Source organism: Protopterus annectens, chromosome 5.part1 (assembly GCF_019279795.1).
Source record: "Protopterus annectens isolate FY-2018-M chromosome 5.part1, PAN1.0, whole genome shotgun sequence".
NCBI lineage: Eukaryota > Metazoa > Chordata > Ceratodontiformes > Protopteridae > Protopterus > Protopterus annectens.
The window spans coordinates 635684064-635704149 of record NC_056736.1 but is presented as its reverse complement, the minus strand read 5'-3'; positions in this window follow the sequence as shown (position 1 = coordinate 635704149).

Below are 20086 nucleotides of genomic sequence, written 5' to 3'. Positions count from 1 at the left end.
CCTTCCCTTTGTCAGCCAGATTGTTAGAATTTCCGCCCATAGCTCTTCAATTAACATCTCCAAAATGTGAAATTCTTTCTCTCATACTGAGGAACACATGGACAACAGCTTCAACAAGGAAGCTCACAGCATGCTAAAATGTGCTACATTATACTTATAAAATATTCTTTTGATGATTAACATAATGTATTATTAAGTGCCATGGCCATTAGTTAAAAATACTTAATAATGAATGCATAACAGACCCTTTCAATGTGGACCATCAAACCTCTCGACCTCACAGCTTTCATAATCATTGCAGGGTGCCTTTGAAAATCGTAGCAGATAGTTTAAAATTATAGCACTCAAAATCTGCATAAGAGTAAAATCGCACTTCTGAAGGTAAGGGCACAAATGTGTAAATTTACCTTTTACCAGGTACAACTATAACATTAAATCTTTTTTGGTGCTAACAGATGCATACCTATATTGCTGTACCAGAAAAATGGATCCTTGATGCACTGCAAAAAAGATGCACATGCCTGACTTGCATTTTTCACAGCCTTGCATCCTTCCTGCTCATCACAACATTGTAAAAGCTTTCATGTGTATAATTACACATACACACACACCCACACCCACACACACACACACACACACACACACACACACACACACACACACACACACACACACACACACACACTCACTTGCACACACAAACACACATGGATGTGATCAATTATAGCCGCTTGTATGACTGTAAATCTTAAATTATGGGATGTTATGAATGCATAAAGACATAAATATTGGCCTAGAAAGGTACTTCAGCTTGCTGTAGTCATAACCACACTATACAACCATTGCAACCTCCCCCAACTTATTAGTTGAATCACAAAGAGCTAAACTCAGGGACACCTTATTGCTTTTACATTCTCAGAAAGTTGGCGGAACACAAGCTTTGTATTAACACACATTTTCTGAATGATATGATGTATGTCATTATTTATTCACTACAATTTGCCAGAAAAGCACACATTTTATGAGGAACAGGCAAATACCTCAGAATTCTGGACAAAACCAAAACAAGGTATGGAGAAAACACCCCAAAAAGGAACACCTATAGTTATTTTAATTTATTTTTACAAGTTAAAAAGAACATCAGGTGTTGCATCAATATGCATTTTCTGACCAATAAGATACATGAAAATCTAATGAGTGGTTACCTGTATATATAAATTAAGACAGAGGACAGTAAAAATATGAAACAAAATCAGGAAGAACTAAGAGGCAACAGAGCTATAACCCCAGCCTGATCACAGGATGCAGCCCCATTACTGTGGAACAATAGTGGGAAAGGTGAGTTATTTAATTATTTTATTAGCTTTGTGACTCTTTGGCTGATAGGGTCAATATGAGTTTCTATTGTTGAGACAAAATATTCATTTTCTTGTGTTATTCTTCCATGAAGAGCAAATTTCACTTTACAGAAAATACTAGATGAACATAACTATTTGAGGGATTCAGAAAGGTCCTCATTGCTAGTGGGAATTGCCTACTGCAGGTAGGTCAGTTTACATGATGCTAAGAAAATACGTTTCAGAGGGAGCTATGGCCATAATGAATTATTGGCTCATTTGCATGTCTCTGAATTACACTCTGCTAGTGCTGTCAGACCTGATGGTGATAGTGTTTTTCATCATGGCCCATGCATTGCATTGGCAAAGGCACCCCCTACAATCATGCATACACACACATGCACACGCACACACATGCTTCCACCCATCAACAACCAAGACTCCACCCCCACATTTAATCACAGTCACTGAAACACTCATCCATTCATCCTCATGCATACACAAACTTAGTCAGTTACTTACAAATCCACTTGGTTGGCAAGGTCTTCAACATTTAACGGTCTTAATTTTTTTTTTAAAGGCCGGAAAAGAAGAAAGACCTCCAAGTGCCAAGTTGCGTGTCTTTCATTGGTCCATCTTGACAGCGATAGTTCCAGGAAGCCTCTTTTGTATTGGCTCTACAATTGAGACAGAGAAGGGAAGAAATCAGAGCTGTCCAATGTTAAAGCTAACAGGGGAAATGACACAAATGAAAGACTTAAAATTGAAGTGCTTTGCCAAATGCAGAGTGGTTGAGAGGTATGTGGAACATGGACTTTTAAATTTAAGAGTCAAAATGAGGAACATTCCATAGCATGAGGTACAGTTGAAAAGTATCCTTTTTGCCTTGTCATATCCAGCTAATTAGTGAAGTTGCTCTCAGTGGTTATTAGGATTAAATCAAAAATAAACTAGGAATACAACGTCAAGACTTGTTTTTAATAAGACAAACGCAAAGCTTTCAAGCATAAGCTCTTTCTCAATGCTTGAAAGCTTTGCATTTGTCTTATTATTTATTTATTTATTTATTATTATTTATTTATTTATATTTGTTGACCGACTGGACGTAGGTCCATTTTCAGTGGAGGCCCAGGGAGAAAATCTGCACAGTTAAAATAAACAGACAGTAGTTACATTGGATTACATAGCGATTAACAATTTAACATAGCAATTACTTACAACATATTTACAGATGAAGAACATAGTACATCAGTAGACAACTAGAATCTTTATCTGTGAAGTACATGACAGACATTAACAAATGTTACAATGAGAAGTTCCTGCTGTATAATAAGTACTATGCTTATGAGCATCTGAGCTCGCTATAATCAAGGTAGTTAGTGGAGTGGAAAGAAAGGTAGTGGTTGGATGGGGTGGGTGATATTAGAGTGGGAGTTGCAAAGGCATAGCCAGCATGTTTTTAGGTGCGCTTTTAGTAAAGTTTTGAAGTGGGTGCATGATGGTATGGAGGTAATTGTGGGTGGGTAAAAACAAGTCTTGACGTATTCCTAGTTTATTTTTGATTTTGTGCTTTTGGGTACCTGGGAATACTTTGGTTCCTATATGAGATTTTATTCATAGGTTCATAGGTTCATAGGTAGGTACGAGGCTATCGGCCCTGGGGCCTATACAAGCCCAGCCAAAAAGGTACCCTGGCTTTTGCCTCCCAAGAAAATTACTTTCCTGTGCCACTGTTGAGCAAAGCCACAGAGGTTATCCCTGGGGTGAATTTCCTATTTTCCATCCAATCATCAAGATTTTTCTTGAAGAGTGCTAATGAGGAGCTTTGTTTGATATAGATAGGTAGTTTGTTCCAGAGTATGGGAAGTCTCTGGGACAGGAATCTATCCCTCCGGCATGTTCTGTTTATTGTGGTGACAAGGTTAAGTCCCTAGAGTGTGTAGCTTGGAGGGATTGGGATTTCTTTAAGTGGAGCATGTCCAACAGCTCTGGGTTTGATGTAGCTTTGTATGTTAGGCAGAGATCACCTCTAAGGAGGTGATATGCGACGGAGTAAAGCTGGAGTTTTTTGAGACGGTCTGCGTAGGGCATCTGTTTGAGGCCAGTAATCCTCTTTGTGAGGTATTTCTGTGGCCTTTCCAGTTGTTGTAGATGTCTTGTGAGGTACATACTAAAAGGGGCGTTGTACTCTATAATGGGTTTAATGAGTGATGAGTAGAAGGGAACAATGACCTCTTTTTTCTGGATGAGAAACCTTTTTTGATGAGGTGTGCCACATAGAAGGATTTCCTGACTACTGTGGCGATGTGATTATCAAAGGAGAGACTACTGTCCACGTGTGCCCCAAGGTCTCTTATCACACTTTCAGTGTTAAGTATACTACCGCCTATGTTGTAGTTCATGGGTACAGAGTTTTTACCAAAGGGATGACAATGCACTTTTTGGCATTGAGCTTGAGGCCATGGCTTTGACACCAGGCATCTGTCTCAGTGAGGCCCTTTTGTAGGATGTCCACATCGTTAGGAGTTTCGATTATGGTTTCTAGTTTGCAGTCATCTGCGAACTTCATTAGCCAAAGACCTAATGTGTTAGCCTGTACTTCAGAGAAGTAGATACCAAACAGGAGAGGACCCAGGACTGAACCCTGTGGTACTCCATTTGTCACTGGTCTGAAGTCAGATTTGGAGTCTGCTACTTTCATAGTGTGGGTTCTGTCAGTGAGCCAGTTGGCAGCCCATCTTGTGACATAGGGATTTATACCTAGTTTAGTGAGTTTATCTATAATTCCAGAGTGGGGGATGGTGTCAAAAGCCTTGGCAAGATCTAGATAGGCTGTGTGAACCACCTTACCCTTGTCTACGGCTTTGGTGACTGCTTCAAAGAAGTCTATCAGGTTTAGAAGACATGATCTGCCTTTTACAAACCCGAACTGGGTGGGGTCCAGAGTTTGGAGATTACCAATGTCTTTGTTTATAAGTTCCATGATGATATGTTCCATGGCTTTGCAGACCAGGCTCGTCAAGCTAATGGGGCGGTAGTTCCCGGGGTCTGTGGTGGCTCCCCCCTTGTGGAGTGGGATAACCATCGCTGTGCACCATTCAGCAGGCACAAAGCCTGAGGTGAGGCTATAATTGAACATGGTACTTAGGTGGGGTGCAAGTTAATTCTGTAGTTCGTGTAGAACGCAGCCTGGGTTGTTGTCTGGTCCCATGGATGCTGTGTTCTTGGCTTTGGAGAGTGTGTTTTTTTACCTGTGCAGCCGTGATTACAGGAACTTTGCATTCTTCCAGTATAGAGATGGGCTCTTTAGGGGGTGAGAGGGGGGTAAAGTTAGCACTGAACCTATCTGCCAGGATGTTGGCAATATCAGTTGGGTCTGTATATTTAGTGCCATTGTGCTGTAACTCAGAGCAGATCTGAGTGTTGCCATTGAGATTCTTGACATAGCTATAGAATGCTTTGTGGTTATCTTTAGAATCAGTGGCGATTTTGTTTTCGTAACTAGCTTTGGGGGATTTTATCAGGGATCGCAGCTTCTTACTGAGGCTGAATTCTTTCTTTGGTTATTAGGATTACTCACCTTCAGGCTACAAAATTCTTAATAGTTTTACAGTCCCAAGGAAGAGAAAGAATGCAACTTTATATATAATGTTTGACTAAAAAGCTTTATGAACTTAGTGTTTGTGAAATTACAAAAAAAAAAAAAAAAAAAAAAAAAAAAAGAGTTCAGGTACATTGCTGTGTTTTTTCTTGACAAAAGACTTTCAGAAGTGATAGATGAAATTATACAAGAACAAGGAAGACAAATTCATAAAGGAAGTAAAATGAGATTTCCAAGTTCCATTATGGTATGTACTGAGAAAGCTGACTAGAACAGAAATCCCATAGAGGGAGAGAAACTGCTTCAAGTTTTTTTAATATATGAAAGTATAGGTATCATTCTTTAGAGAGTGAAATACACTGAAATGAAAACAAATGTTGGGTTTGGTGTGTAGTTGTACTCTAATGGTAGAAGCTGAGCAGTTCTAAGTAAGCCTTTGGTTGCAATGCATTCTGGGACCTTGTTGCCATTAGCACAGCTTTCAGTTCATCTTGAGTCTTATGTAGTTGATTCCTGTAAATCACGTTCCCACTATATAACATTTCATCTATGAAAAATTCACACTAGTCTCTGCTTACCGTAAGCTATATTCTTTTAACCAGTTTAGGACACTCTGTAGGTTATACATGCATTCAGTTTCATTCTTGTCTGACACCGGAATAATGTTTTGATAGCAGTGCATACTAGGAATTTCTTGGAATAGCCTGTCCAGTGCCTGTTATGTTACAAATGAAAGGCACAGACATCACTCAGGAAATCATTCTCCTATATTAGAAGTGCCCTTGATTCATATTTGTAGGGGAACTCTTGAAAAGCTATTCCTTTTCTGTTTGCTCAAACATCTGTGCCAGGTTAATTTTACTGAATGGCTTCACTGAATTGCTGATCACCCTATCTGGATGAAGAAACATCTGGTGAAGAACACTGTGCAATCCTAACAGAAGGTTAGGAGTTACTTTCCTCCACAGCTATGAACATTGCCTGGACTCCCTTACTGGAACATTGGTACTGTGGACATAGCCTGCTCACTGCAATGTATTTTGGGTAATGCCCCAGTACCTTATGGTCTTCAGTATCTACCACAGGAGTAAGAGCGTTAGCTACATCCTTGGCTCCTCAGAATGCTGGATTAACATTTCGTTACAGTTCTAGCTTTAATTTATTTCTCCTTGGTGTTCCTATGTCTTTGGCAAAATCTTGTTTTGCATTTGCTTCTAATAGGAACTTCTCATCCTCAGCAACTTTGTTTCTGTCCTTGGCTACCACCTGTGCCTTCTTAATAGCATGCCATTTCAATTCATTCTTTCTTATCTTTGCTTTGCCAAGTCATGTTGTCTTTCTGTAACAGATGCATCAGGTCCGGCCCAGTTGTCTTCATATGTCAAAGGCAGAATAATTTTCCATTTTGGTGACATTGTAACACTTCCAATGTGAAAATTATTTCTCATATTCTTTCACAGAAATCAGAGATAAAACAGTTTCTAAGCTGAGCTTCATTTTAAGTTTTACCTCTTCCAGATCAGTGGTAATCCAACTAATTACTTTGTCAATTCAATTTCTTCTGTACAGCTCTAAAGAGGAGTCCTGAGCCCTGTTTGTCACTCGATGGGTGACCAATGCATTGGCATAGCTAGCATATTTGACACCCGGATCAGAATTTTTTTAACACCCACCTGAGATTTTTTTCTAACACCTTCTCCTCTATGACAATTGTTTTTAGTAATAATCATAAAATGAAATAAAATAATGGCCAGCAAGGTGCAAGCTAGGAGCAGGGATCAAACCCCCAAAAGACTGAGCCATCATACAGGAAGGCTTGTCCCAAACAGATAACTAGTACCAGAATCATGGAATAAAACTAAATATCTAAAATGCATTATCATTGTCTTTGCAAAGTTGAGTACAACATTGATAACACACCCCTAAGAGCTGACCCAGTAGTTCAGGATTTGGTAACTTAAGTGGACAGGTGATCCCAAATTCTATTAGGAACAGATCAAGATTAATCAAACTTAGGGACATTTGGAAAAATCAGGAACAATTTCAACTTGATTTTACAAATACAGAATCCAGAGAGACAGAGAGTAAAGATTGCAGCATATTTCATGCAAATGCACACTAGTCATGTAAAGGCAGACTAAATATGAGAGTAACTTGTGACCAAGCATATTAAGCAAATACAGGAACATTCTGTAAAACTGGGGACATTTTCAAATGTTTTCATAAAGTATTCCAGTTTATTTCATACAAATGCACACTAGCTCTTAATGCCTGCTTTTAAACTAAGCACCAGTTATTTCATCAACAACACAGTTAGCTACCCCCTCCCAAGAAAAAAAGCACATACATATTCAAATGTATTTTGTACAAATGCACACTAGCCAGTCCTTAATACTAAACTTTAAGCTGAGCAATTAAATCGGATAAATTCCCATAGTACAGCTAGCCACCCTCGCCCTCCAAAAATTAAATTTAGTTTACAGAAATGCACACTAGCCAGCCTTTAAAATAATATGAAAAGGATAAAGTTACTGCCTACCTCCCCCCAGAAAAGAATAAATATTTAGATTTTATCACACAACTGCACCATAAGGGTGGAATTTAAACTGACCAAGTGAATAGGACAAGATACATTTGCCCAGCACAGTTGACCACCCCCCATAAAAGGATTAAAAATACTCTAATTTATTAAGACAAATATTCATTTGCCATCCTTAATGGCAGAATTTAAGTTGAGCAAATGAAAAGGCAAGTTACTTTAACCCACAGCCCAGCATGCTACCCCCACCCTACCAAAACACAAAGAGGGCAGAAGTGTTCAATGAAAAAAAAAAAGAACATACATATGCAGTTTCATGATATTTAAACAAATGCACAGACACACACACACACACACACACACACACACACACACACACACACACACACACACACACACACACACACACACACACACACACACACACACACACACACACACACACACACACACACACACACACACACACACACACACACACACGCCTATCACCGTCCCCCTTTTCAAAAATAAGAAAGAACATCTGATTTATATTCACATTAAAAAATGCTTACCTTGAGTCAGCATTGTATCAAATGCTTTAGCCAGATCTAGGTAGGCAGTATGCACCACTTTCCCTCATCCATTGCCTTAGTTACCTTTACAAAGAGTAAGCATGACCTTCCTTTGACAAAGCCAAACTGGGATGGATCCAGTGTCTGGAGATCTCCTATGTCCTTGCTAATAATTTCCATGATAATTCTTTCCATGGCTTTGCAAATAAGACAAGTCGGACTAATAGGTCTGTATTTTCTAGAATTTGTTGAAGGTCCTTCCTTATGAAGTGGGATGGCCATCACATGGCTCAGTTCTCTTGCCACAAAGCTTTTGTTAAGACTATAGTTAAATAGTGACTCCAGAGATCCTGATAAACTGTATATTAGACTGTTCAGGAGGCATCCCCGGATGTTATCAGGGCCCATTGAGGTTGTGTGCTTGGCTTTAGTGAGTACAGCCAATACATGCTCCCTATTTATAGTTGGAGAGGTTATGTTTGTGGGTATTTCTTGGAGGGGGGGTAAAATTGCAACTGAATTTTTCCACTAACAGGTTTGCTAAATTACCAGTCTCCGTGAATATGGCACAATTAATCACTAGTTCAGCACATTGCTGTGTGCTGCCCTTGAGGTTTCTGACATAGCTGAATAACTCCTTATGGTTATTTTTCACCTAGAAGGCTATCTTAACCTCACAGTTTGCTTTGTTTTGCCTAATTAGCCCTCTTAATTACCTGTTTAGTCTGATGAGAGAGTTTTTATCTTTATGAGAATTACCTATTATGATTTTTGTCATCATTTTTTCCTTTTGTTGTATATCCTGTTTAGTTTGGGATGTCATCAGGGCATTTTTTTCTGGGGGTAGTTCTGGGCTCACTTCTGGTAGGTATAGCAGCCTCTAGGCAGCCATTGACATGATTGTACTGAGCTTCTGAGAGCAATTCAGTGTTGGCTGCTGTATTCTTGGGTTTTGGAGGGACACTGACTTTTGACAAACCATCAGTTAATGAAAGGTGGTTTGCCTTGGAATAGTTACTAACTGTTACTAATTTTAGTGAGTTTACAGAGTTGATTTTGATTTCAAAAGAGACAGCTTTATAATTAGTTCTTACCAGGGAGGAAGAGACATTGGGGAGGGTGCAGTGTTCTCCAATATTTGTATGTGGTCCACATATTTGTGAGTATGAGTATTTAACAATATACAAGACATTTTTTTGCCATCTGGAAATGCCATTTTCCATATAAAGTACTTTGGGACCAGAATTCAGAAACAGGCCTGGCCTCAAGTGATAAGGGTGTGGCAAAAAATGTCTTTAAGCATGATTATGGAAACTAACAATTCAGAGACACATTAGCTGCAATAAGTACAATGGCAGCTGGTAAGTTCAAATCGAAGGGGGGCTGCAGGAGACAGCTGAATGGGTGGGGCCAATGGGAAGGGGTGTGGTCAACTAGAAAAGGGAGGAGCTATGCTAAAAAAACACAAAAAATGGAACTTTAATTAAATACGCTGCCCTGGATGCCAAACTGTCATTATGAGAGTCCAATCAAGACAATGTGAAGTGTAGAATAATATTTCAATGCATTAGCTGCATGACAGCTTACTTAATATCTAGATGGAAATGAAAAGGCTGTGAGGCATGAAAAAATAAATTAATTTTTAAATACATTACTGGAATGCCAGTCAAAATCAAGTATAAGAAAAACAAGCAGCACTCAACTCAAACCACTTCTCCTTGCACTGCAGTTCTAATTATAATTTATATTCAGCTTTATTAAAGTACCAAGTAACATGCTGAAAGTAGCAATCTCTGTGATACCCCACTTGTAAAAATGTTTCTTATCCAAAAAAGACCTGCTGCCTGACAACAGCTATCTACTTGTTTCATGGGGAAAACATGATCAAAGTAAAAAATGAAAAGCAAACAAGAAACAAGCTCAAGATACATTGCTTAAAGGATTACTGTACAGGTAATGGACCACACATGATAGATTGGCATTCTGTTTGGTTTACAGGTAAAGCCTGCAAAGATGACTGCAAGTCTCCAACAAATGTAATGAGCTTCTTAAAATAATGTAATCCTGTCATTTATTACAAATACTGTCAAATGCATTTCAGTACCCAAGGCTTATACATTATCTAGTTATGCAAGTATTCTCTGCATGGCAACAACAGAAAGGCTTTCACTGTTGGCAATTCTTTAACAGTATACTTATTAAAGCTTACTTGCATCTTACAATCTCAGACAAGCTTACCTGATGGTCATTAAAGCATTGCTACTTAAACACAGAGCAACAGGCACTTTCTGAGTAATAATAAGCATAAATCAACAGTATAAAAATATGACAAACCAGAACATTCTGCAAAATCAAGGACAGAATAAAAGTAGTACTCATGTCTACCTTGGATGGGGGGATACTCTGCACATTTACACTGCATAACTGCTCCGTGCCTTGTTTGGACACATCCAGAGTCACACTACATGGGGCAGTGCTGTGCAACAAGTATGTCACAATTTGAAATGCCTCTGGCTGACTGTGATGGCCCTGACACATTTGTCATACCTCTCAACCTCAGAGCAAGAAATCTGGACAATGCCATACATAGAAGTGGGCAAACAACCATACGCTCCGCAAGGATGGCATGCAGGGTCAAGCCAACAATGTAAACCACCAACGACCAGCAAAAAACGATAGTGAACACGCAGTAATGAAGAAATAATGATTATTTATTTATAATTCCTTCAAATCCAGACCGGTTTCGGCTATTCAGCCTTTATCAATGAATACAATAAAGTTTTTTTGAATGAAATGAAGCAGCCTGCATTTATACTAGTCTCTGATTACCTGGAAGCAATATTACAGCACCACCCAGTGGCTGGAGTAACAAAGTGCATGTTCCATTCTTGATTAAAGAATATGACCAGTGACATAAAAATGCCAGAGGTGTAGATATTAAGTCATATTTTAAAGATAAAAATCAAAGCTCTGGAAGTAAGCCATTATATGACATACATATTACAAGGTAATAGACCAATACCATAGTCACTATTTGTGAATGCATATCATGGTGTAAAAAAGCAGAAAATATATACCACTAGTATATATATATTTTAAAGGGTGATAACCACAAGTTCAAAAGAACTGAATAATAATGAACCAAGTACTGATCATATAATATATTACAAAATAAGGCAAAGAGTATAGTGGCCTCATTCTCAGCTATATTATAGATTATAATAAATTGAAATAATATGCTTGTAGATAATACAAGTTCAACATTGTAATTGTACAATACTCAATGTTTAACGCCAACATACCAGAATCTGAATACCAAACCATACATATACATATTCGTATCCTGAACAATTTTATCATGCTTTATAGAGTATAATATGAGTTGGTAGGCCTAACCACCATTGAATGGTTCGTACTAATTCTTGATCTATATGAATATTTGTTGTTGTAACCATGATTATGAAATCCTCCAGTGTTCAGTGAAACTCACAGATGGTCATTCAGACCTGGGGGGAATAAACATCCAGGGTTGGTTATCCAATATTGTTCCTTGTGGTTTAAAATGGTGTGCCAACCCTGTTGGTTGTTCCTATCTCCTGAATTTTGTCAATGATCATGAACATAAACTGGGCATTGGGATGTTGTATCGTGTGTCTGTATAAAGCATTTGTTTCTTTTTGTTCCTCATGTCACTACGATGTTCTGTCATCCTTATTCTAAGAGACCTAGAGGTTTGACCAACATAAAAGCTTTACATTGGCAGGTAGCTAAGTAAATAACCCATGTACTGCTGCAATTACCAAACACCCTGGTTTTAAATACCGATTGGTGTTGGCACTGGTGAATTCTTTTAGTGTACTAACTTGTAAACAGGAGCAGCAGTGACCACATGGAAAAGTACCAATTAGTTTATCACCACTGATAGTGGTCTGATGATATATCGCACCTCCCCCTTCTCTGTTTTTGTAATGTGAAAACAGCCCTCCCAAATTCTTGCCTCTTCTGTATGACATTTGACATTGAGGGCCTAGTATTGACCTTAAAGTGTCATTAGCCAAAAGAATTTTCCAGTTGCAATTAAGTATATCCCTGACAATAGGTTGGTTCCTGCCATATGTGGTGACAAATCTCAAGATAGAATCCTGATGAGCATACTTAGAAGTGGGACAAGGCCCAAAACCAAGGACAATTTTAAATATTGCTCTTATAAATTTAGAAAGGTAATAGAGTAGTAGGTCTTGCATTAGTATGAATTTCTGAAGGGGATGAAATCTGAAACACAAATGTCTGTCATTATTTTCTAACTTCAGTCTTTAATGATTTGCAACTAATTTGCCAAAAAAACACAATTTTATGAAAAATGGACCAAAAATGTGATGCAAAAATATAAAATAGCCACACAATACAGCTGAGAACCTGTCAAAGAAGGGACACTTTTTTAATATTAGTACTGTTAACTTGAGCAGCTGACAAAATAAAAGAATCTACATGCATTTCTGAAATAAAAGTAATAACTGTGATTATTATAGTTATTTCTTCATTGTAAACCCTCCATGATTTCTTCCAAAATTGCCATTTTGCAGCGGGATTATTAGGGGAAGAGCAACATTTTGAGCCAAAATCGGGGACAGTTGAGAGGTTTGGATATGCCTAATTCTTTAAAGCAATTTATTTGCACGTACCTCTCAACCTGTTAATGCAGAAAATCTGGACAAGGCCAAATATACTTATAAACAGTACAAAAAATTGTTATATAAACTGAGACAGTTGATAGAATAACAGTTCTTGCTTTAGCATGCATTTTTCTGAAGGTTATGAAGTCTGAAACTCAGTGTCTGTCATTATTTAGTGACTTAATTCCTAAATTATTTTCCAGAAAACCACACATTTAATGAGGAACAAACCAAAAACAAGAAGCAAAAATCTATTAATTCTGTGAAAATCTGGACAGTTGAGAGGTATAGTTCAGCTGGGGCTGTCTTTGAGTTTGCCGCCCTTCCCCCTCACAAAATCATGGTGTAATGGAGCCTCTCCCCTTCAGTTATTCCAATGAACCATTACTTGGCTATTTCACCCCATTTACCATACACACTAATGTGCATACTGCTTTACTTCTACGATGATTTGGACTTCATTTGAAAGTTTTATTTTGCATTTTACAGCACAAACACTAAGACATCTGCTAAACAAAGCAATGCAATCTCACAATGAAAACCGACTTAGCATTAAAACTTCTCTGCACTTGAAACTCACATTAATTGAAACAGCATTGAAACCCACATTCAAAGAAATTACATTTTGCCAGTGACAGAAAAAGATTAACTTTGGGCTGTTTTCAAATCATCGGCCACTTGCACATGAAACATACACATGGTCTTTGATACACCTTTCTGATTTTATTAAATTATATTCCTTGTACAATATAGTACAGTTGTAGGGTCTATATCATGAAATCGAACTTTCAAAATGTCAAACACCATAAGTTTGAACTTGGAAGATCGAATTCGGATAACATTGACACTTCAAACCAGCAAATTTTTTCCCAGGGAAAAAATTCGTTGTTCCGAAAAACACACATAACACAATCACACGAAACACCTTCAAAACCTACACTAAACCTAACATACACCACTATCTATGCACTATCCTTAACCCAGCCCTAACCCTAAAGTCTGTCACTACCGCACACTTACCTGACCTGTGCCCTAACCCTAATGTCTGTCACTAACGCACACTTACCTGACCCGTGCCCTAACCCTAAAGTCCATCACTACCGCACACTTACCTGACCCGCACCCTAACCCTAAAGTCTGTCACTATCACACACTTACCTGACCCGCGCCTTAACCCTAAAGTCCATCACTACCCTTTCATACACTTACCTTGACCCGGTCCGAAAATGCCGAAGCAGCAGAAATGGCCAACTGAATTCTTTCCCTGGGAAATAATTCGGGTTTCCGCGGCTTCAACATTCTCAACTTTCGAGCTACCAAGTTCGGCCTTCCGGTATTCGGCGTTCACATTTGATTTCGTGATAAGAACCCCAGTTGTAGAGGGTGTTTTAAATTTGTTTTGAACATTTTTCCAGTAAACAATGAAACGAAATGCATGCACCAATAATGACAAAACTGCCCAATTCAGAACATTTTTCCAGTAAACAATGAAAAAAAAATGCATGCACCAATAACGACAAAACTGCCCAATTCAGAACATTTCTATCATCAAAGTCTACTCAATCTTCTACAGTCCACCAGTATTAGAAAATATGCACAATCTCTGAAGAAGTAAAAGTAATCTAAATAATTCCACATTAAAGAAATCTGTAACTAATGAAGAGGTTGCAGCTAGCAAACAACTTTATATTTCATTGTTTCATCTACAAATAAAGTGTCTGTTGCCCTTGAGCAATAAATTGCCTATGTTTCATTAAAAAACAATAAGCTAGTAATATTGCAAAAGGGAATGGATGGCAAACTGATAACAGGTTCAGAGTTACTAGGTATATTCACCAAAAAGGACTACAGCATCCACCCCCTTTACAATACAGTACAGTATCAGCAATGCATCTATCTACTGTGGGAGTAGAACCCACAGCCTTCTGCATCAAAAGCAAGTACACTACCTGTTGTGCTATTAACAATGCAAGCTGACTCAGCATAAGCATCACTAAACTTTTGCTCCCCTGCAGCTCTCAGCTTCTTGTAAAATCTACTTGACACTCAGCTGTATCTCTGAACTTTGCAGCACAAGAAATCTGGAAAAAGCCAGAATTTAGGGGAGGGGCCCAAATGACACACAGCCCACAGACTCAATGTGCCACTCAACCACAGCCAATAAGGCAAAACAACGTACCCAACACACTAGTCATAGGTGACTCTATAGTCAGGCACACTGATGTCCCACTCACCAGGCTAAACAAGGAGAAGGTTACTGTCAGCTGTCTGTCGGGTGCCAGGATCCACCACATAACCCACGCACTTAGGTCACTCCACAACAAGTACAAATATGACTCTGTCATTGTTCATGTTGGTGTGAATGACCTGAGACGTACCTCCCTAGACTACATGAAAAGAGACATGGAAGAGCTCTCCAATCTTGTAGCCCAGGCAGGTATGACCCTAGCCCTGAGTAGCATTCTGCCATTGCCCAGAATGATACCGCAGTATAAGGACAAAATGATTGACTTCAACAACTGGCTAAGCTTCTGGTGTCATTCTAAGGGGATCCAGTATCTGCCTGCTTGGGATGACATGATCGACAGACCACGATGCTTTGCCACAGATGGTCTGCACCTGTTGCCCCTGGGATTCCGGATACTGGCTAAGGCTCTTGCTGCCCCTATAATGCCTTTTTAGGCAGGGTTCAAATAACAAATTCATCACCATAACAGGAACAGGCAAGCAAAAACTGAGGTTAATGCTACTCAATGCTAGAAGTCTAAATCTCAAAATGCACTCACTCGAGGCACTCCTTAAAATGGAGAACATCGATATCTGTGCAGTGACTGAGACCTGGTTCAAGGCTCCAGAGAGCACCCCTGCACTACCAGGCTATACGTCCTACCACACTTTTCGGCCATGTAACCTGGACCGAAACACCAAAGGCGGAGGTGTGTCCGTATTCATTAAGGATATCCACACCTCCAGGCTAGTTGCTCAGCATAATGCATCCGAGGTTATCCAAGTGCAACTAACTCTGGGCAAAACTGAAATCCAAATTGTAGCTTGCTATAGATCCCCCACCATCCCCTAGGATTCCCACTCCTCTTTTCTTGATGTACTGGAAAATATTAGGGTACCACCAAACACTCTAATAATTGGTGACTTCAACTACCCCACCATTAACTGGGAAAACTACTCGTGTACCAACTCCTTAGCTCAACGCTTTCTGGAATTCATAAACTCCAATGCCCTAGATCAACTTATCCACACCCCCACCAGGGGCAACAATATCCTAGATCTAGTCATTACCAACATGAGTGACCAGTGTTCCACACCTGAAGTCAACTCCTCGTTGGTCCGATCTGACCATAAGCTAATCACCCTTGATATCCACATCCCACCCCCACCCCCATTAAGGAAACCAAAGTAAAAAATTTCTCCAAAGCCAACTTCATGCTTCTTAAGACAGAAGGGGTGAACCTCATGACACGCATGCAGATGGACAATACAGTTACAACTGCTAAACCCTACACAAATGCACTCTATAACCACTTACATGAGTGTATGGATCATGCTATCCCAAACAGAACCAAGACGCTATTCTCCAAAAAAATGAAGCCAAGTCCCCCGCCATAAACAAACTGTACAACAGAAGGAAGAAACTGTTGCAAAAGAGAGTAAAATCCCATGAGTGGAGGAGCTCCCTGGTCAGCCTCAGTAAGAAGCTGAGATCCCTTATAAGATCCTCCAAAAGCTAGCTATGAAAACAAAATTGCCACTAATTCCAAGGACAACCACAAAGCATTCTATAGCTATGTCAAGAATCTCGATGGCAACACCCAGATCTGCTCTGAGATACAGCACAAAGGCACAAAAATTACCGAACCAACTGATATTGCCAACATCCTGGCAGATAGGTTCAGTGCTAACTTTACCCCCCCTCTCACCCCCTAAAGGGCCCATATCTATACAGGAAGAATGCAGAGTCCCTGTAATCACAACTATGTAGGTAAAAGCTGCACTCTCTAAAGCCAGAAACACAGCATCCATGGGACTGGACAACATCCCAGGCTGCGTTTTACACGAACTTCAGAACAAACTGGCTCCCCACTTAAGCACCATGTTCAATAATAGCCTCGCATCAGGCTTTGTGTCCACTGAATGGCGCATAGCAACAGTTATCCCACTCCACAAAGGGGGAGCCACCACTGATCCCGAGAACTATCGACCTATTAGCCTGATGAGCCTGGTCTGCAAGGCCATGGAACATATCATCATGGAACTCATAAACAAAGACATTGGTAACCTCCAAACTCTGGATCCCACCCAGTTCGGGTTTGTGAAAGGCAGATCATGCCTCCTGAACCTGATCAACTTCTTTGAGGCAGTCACCAAAGCCGTAGATGAGGGTAAGGTGGTTCACACAGCCTATCTTGACCTCGCCAAGGCTTTCAACACCATCCCCCATTCTGGAATTATAGCTAAACTCACTAAACTAGGTATAAATCCCTACATCACAAGATGGGTTGCCAACTGGCTCACTGACAGAACCCACACTGTAAAAGTTGCAGACTCCAAATCTGACCTCAAAGCAGTGACAAGTGGAGTACCACAGGGTTCCGTCCTGGGACCTCTCCTGTTTTGTATCTACTTCTCTGAAGTACAGGCTAACATAGAAGGCCTCTGGCTAATGAAGTTCACAGATGACTGCAAACTAGGAGCCATAGTCAAGTCCCCAAATGATGTGGACATCCTACAGAAGGGCCTCGCTGAGACAGATGCCTGGTGTCAGAGCCATGGCCTCAAGCTCAATGCCAAAAAGTGCAGTGTCATCCCCTTTAGTAAAAACTCTGTACCCATGAACTACCACATAGGCAGCAATCTACCGAATGTGTAATAAGAGACCTTGGGACCCAGGTGGACAGTGGTCTCTCCTTTGATAGTCACATCGCCACAGTAGTCAGGAAGTCCTTCTACATGGCACACCTCATCATAAAAGGGTTCTCATCCAGGAAAAAAGAGGTCATTGTTCCCCTCTACTCGACACTCATTAGACCCATTATAGAGTACAATGCCCCTTTTGGAATATACCTCACAAGACATCTGCAATAGCTGGAAAGGCCACAGAAGTACCTCACAAAGAGGATTACTGGCCTCAAACAAATGCCCTACACTGACCGCCTCAAAAAACTCCAGCTTCACTCCATAGCATATCGCCTACTCCGAGGTGATCTCTGCCTAACATATAAAGATATGTCAAACCCAGAGCTGTTGGACATGTTACACCTAAAGAAATCCCAATCCCGCCGAGCTACATGCTGTAGGGACCTAAACCTTGTCACCACAATAAACAGGACATGCTGGAGGGATAGATTCCTGTCCCAGAGACTTTCCATACTCTGGAATAGGCTACCCATCTATGTCAAGCAAAGTTCTTCATTAGCACTCTTCAAGAAAAATCTTGATGAGTGGATGGGAAATAGGAAATACATCCCGGGGATCACTTCTGTGTCTCTGCTCGATGGTGGCACAGGAAAATAACTTTCTTGGGTGGCGTAAGCCAGGAAACCTTGTTGGCTAGGCTTACATAGGCCCTTGGGCCGGTAGCCTAGTACCTACCTATGAGCCTAAGACCAAAAAACAGGGACACATTTTAGACATTGCTTGTATAATGTTGCATAGTTGCTATACTAAAATGCTGTGTTACCAGTATACATTTCACTGCCGAGTATTGAACCCAGAACCCTGTTCAAAACAGTCAGAGCAACATACCACTATACCAAATCAATCATCTATTTTATGAAAGAGAAAGACTGAAACTTAAATGGCTACATTCAGTGAATTCAGTTCTCACCATAGCTGTCAACATCTTAGCACAAAACACCTGAACAAAGCCAATAATGGGGGAATACAGCCCCCGAACATATTCAGTGAATTCAGTTCTCACCATAGCTTTCAACCTCTTAGCAGAAACACATAGACAAAGCCAGTAATGCGGGAATACAGCCCCCAAACATAGTCAGTGAGTTCAGTTATCACCATAGCTCTCAACATTGGCACATAACACCTGGACAAAGCCAATAATGGGGGGATACAGTCCCAAAAATAGGGACTAATTTCAAATATCCATCTTATAAACGTAGAAACTTGCTATAATAATAGGTTTTGTGTTAGCATGTACTTTCTGAAGAATATGAAGTCTGAAATTCCAGTGCTTGTCATTTTTATTTATTTAACATTTGTTAACCAGGAAAGTCTGATTTGAAACAAAAGCCAATTTTTGGCAGAGGAAGAAACACTCCAGACACATGTCTTTGCAAGATGAGAGGACACCAGAACAAACCCACGCAAACACAGGGAGGACATGCAGACTCCACATAGAAGGCACCCCAGCCAAAAATCAAACCCGACAATCTGCAGCTGTTAGGCAACAATCCTACCACTGCACCACTGTACAACTGGCTGTGTTGAGAAACAAAAATACAGAAATCACAGATTTTATGAGGAACAGAACAAATATGAGGCAAACATCTACATTTTTTTTTTTTTACAAATGGTGGTGGGTAGGGAATTCAGGCTCTTGCCGTTTGGGCCCAAGGTACAGGGTTCAAGCCTTATTCTCTACCCACCACCATGTAACAACTGGGGCATTACACACACACACACACACACACACACACACACACACACACACACACACACACACACACACACACACACACGCTAAACGTTAAAATATTTAAACAAATGCAACTCTCTCTCTCTCTTACACACACACTGCAATACCTCTTACCTGTCTCTAGATTAACAGAACATTCCTCATTATGCCTCTTATATTTCCCATTCCTCATAAGTCGCAAATGATTACAGTAAATCATTAATGACAGTTAATAGAGTTTTATTCTTCTTATTTTTCAGAAAATGGATCATGATGCAAAACATGTTGCTTTAGTAACTCTTTAAGTGTATTAGCATAATATTTGGAAAGTCTCCCTGGCGTAGCTGTCAACCACACCTCTCCTACATGTGGAACACTACCTCTCATAGTGTTGAACAAATGGGCAAAACGTGAAACACTACCTCTCATAGTGTGGAACAAATGGGCAAAATGTAAACACTTGCTAACAGCTTACCAATAATGTCAACTAGGAAGTTGACATGGTAGTTAAAATGTGTTCCTTATAATTATAAAACATTCTTTTTGATGAATTATGATTCAGTATTGTTCTCACTGGATATTAGCTAAAAATTTCTTAACACTGAATATGTGACAGACTCTTTCAATGTGGAACTGTAAGAAACATGGGCTGTAGTAGTATTAAACAATAATAAGCCTAGTGGGCAGATTCAGTAAACCCTACATGGTCTGCTAAGACCATGTGCACATTGTGCCA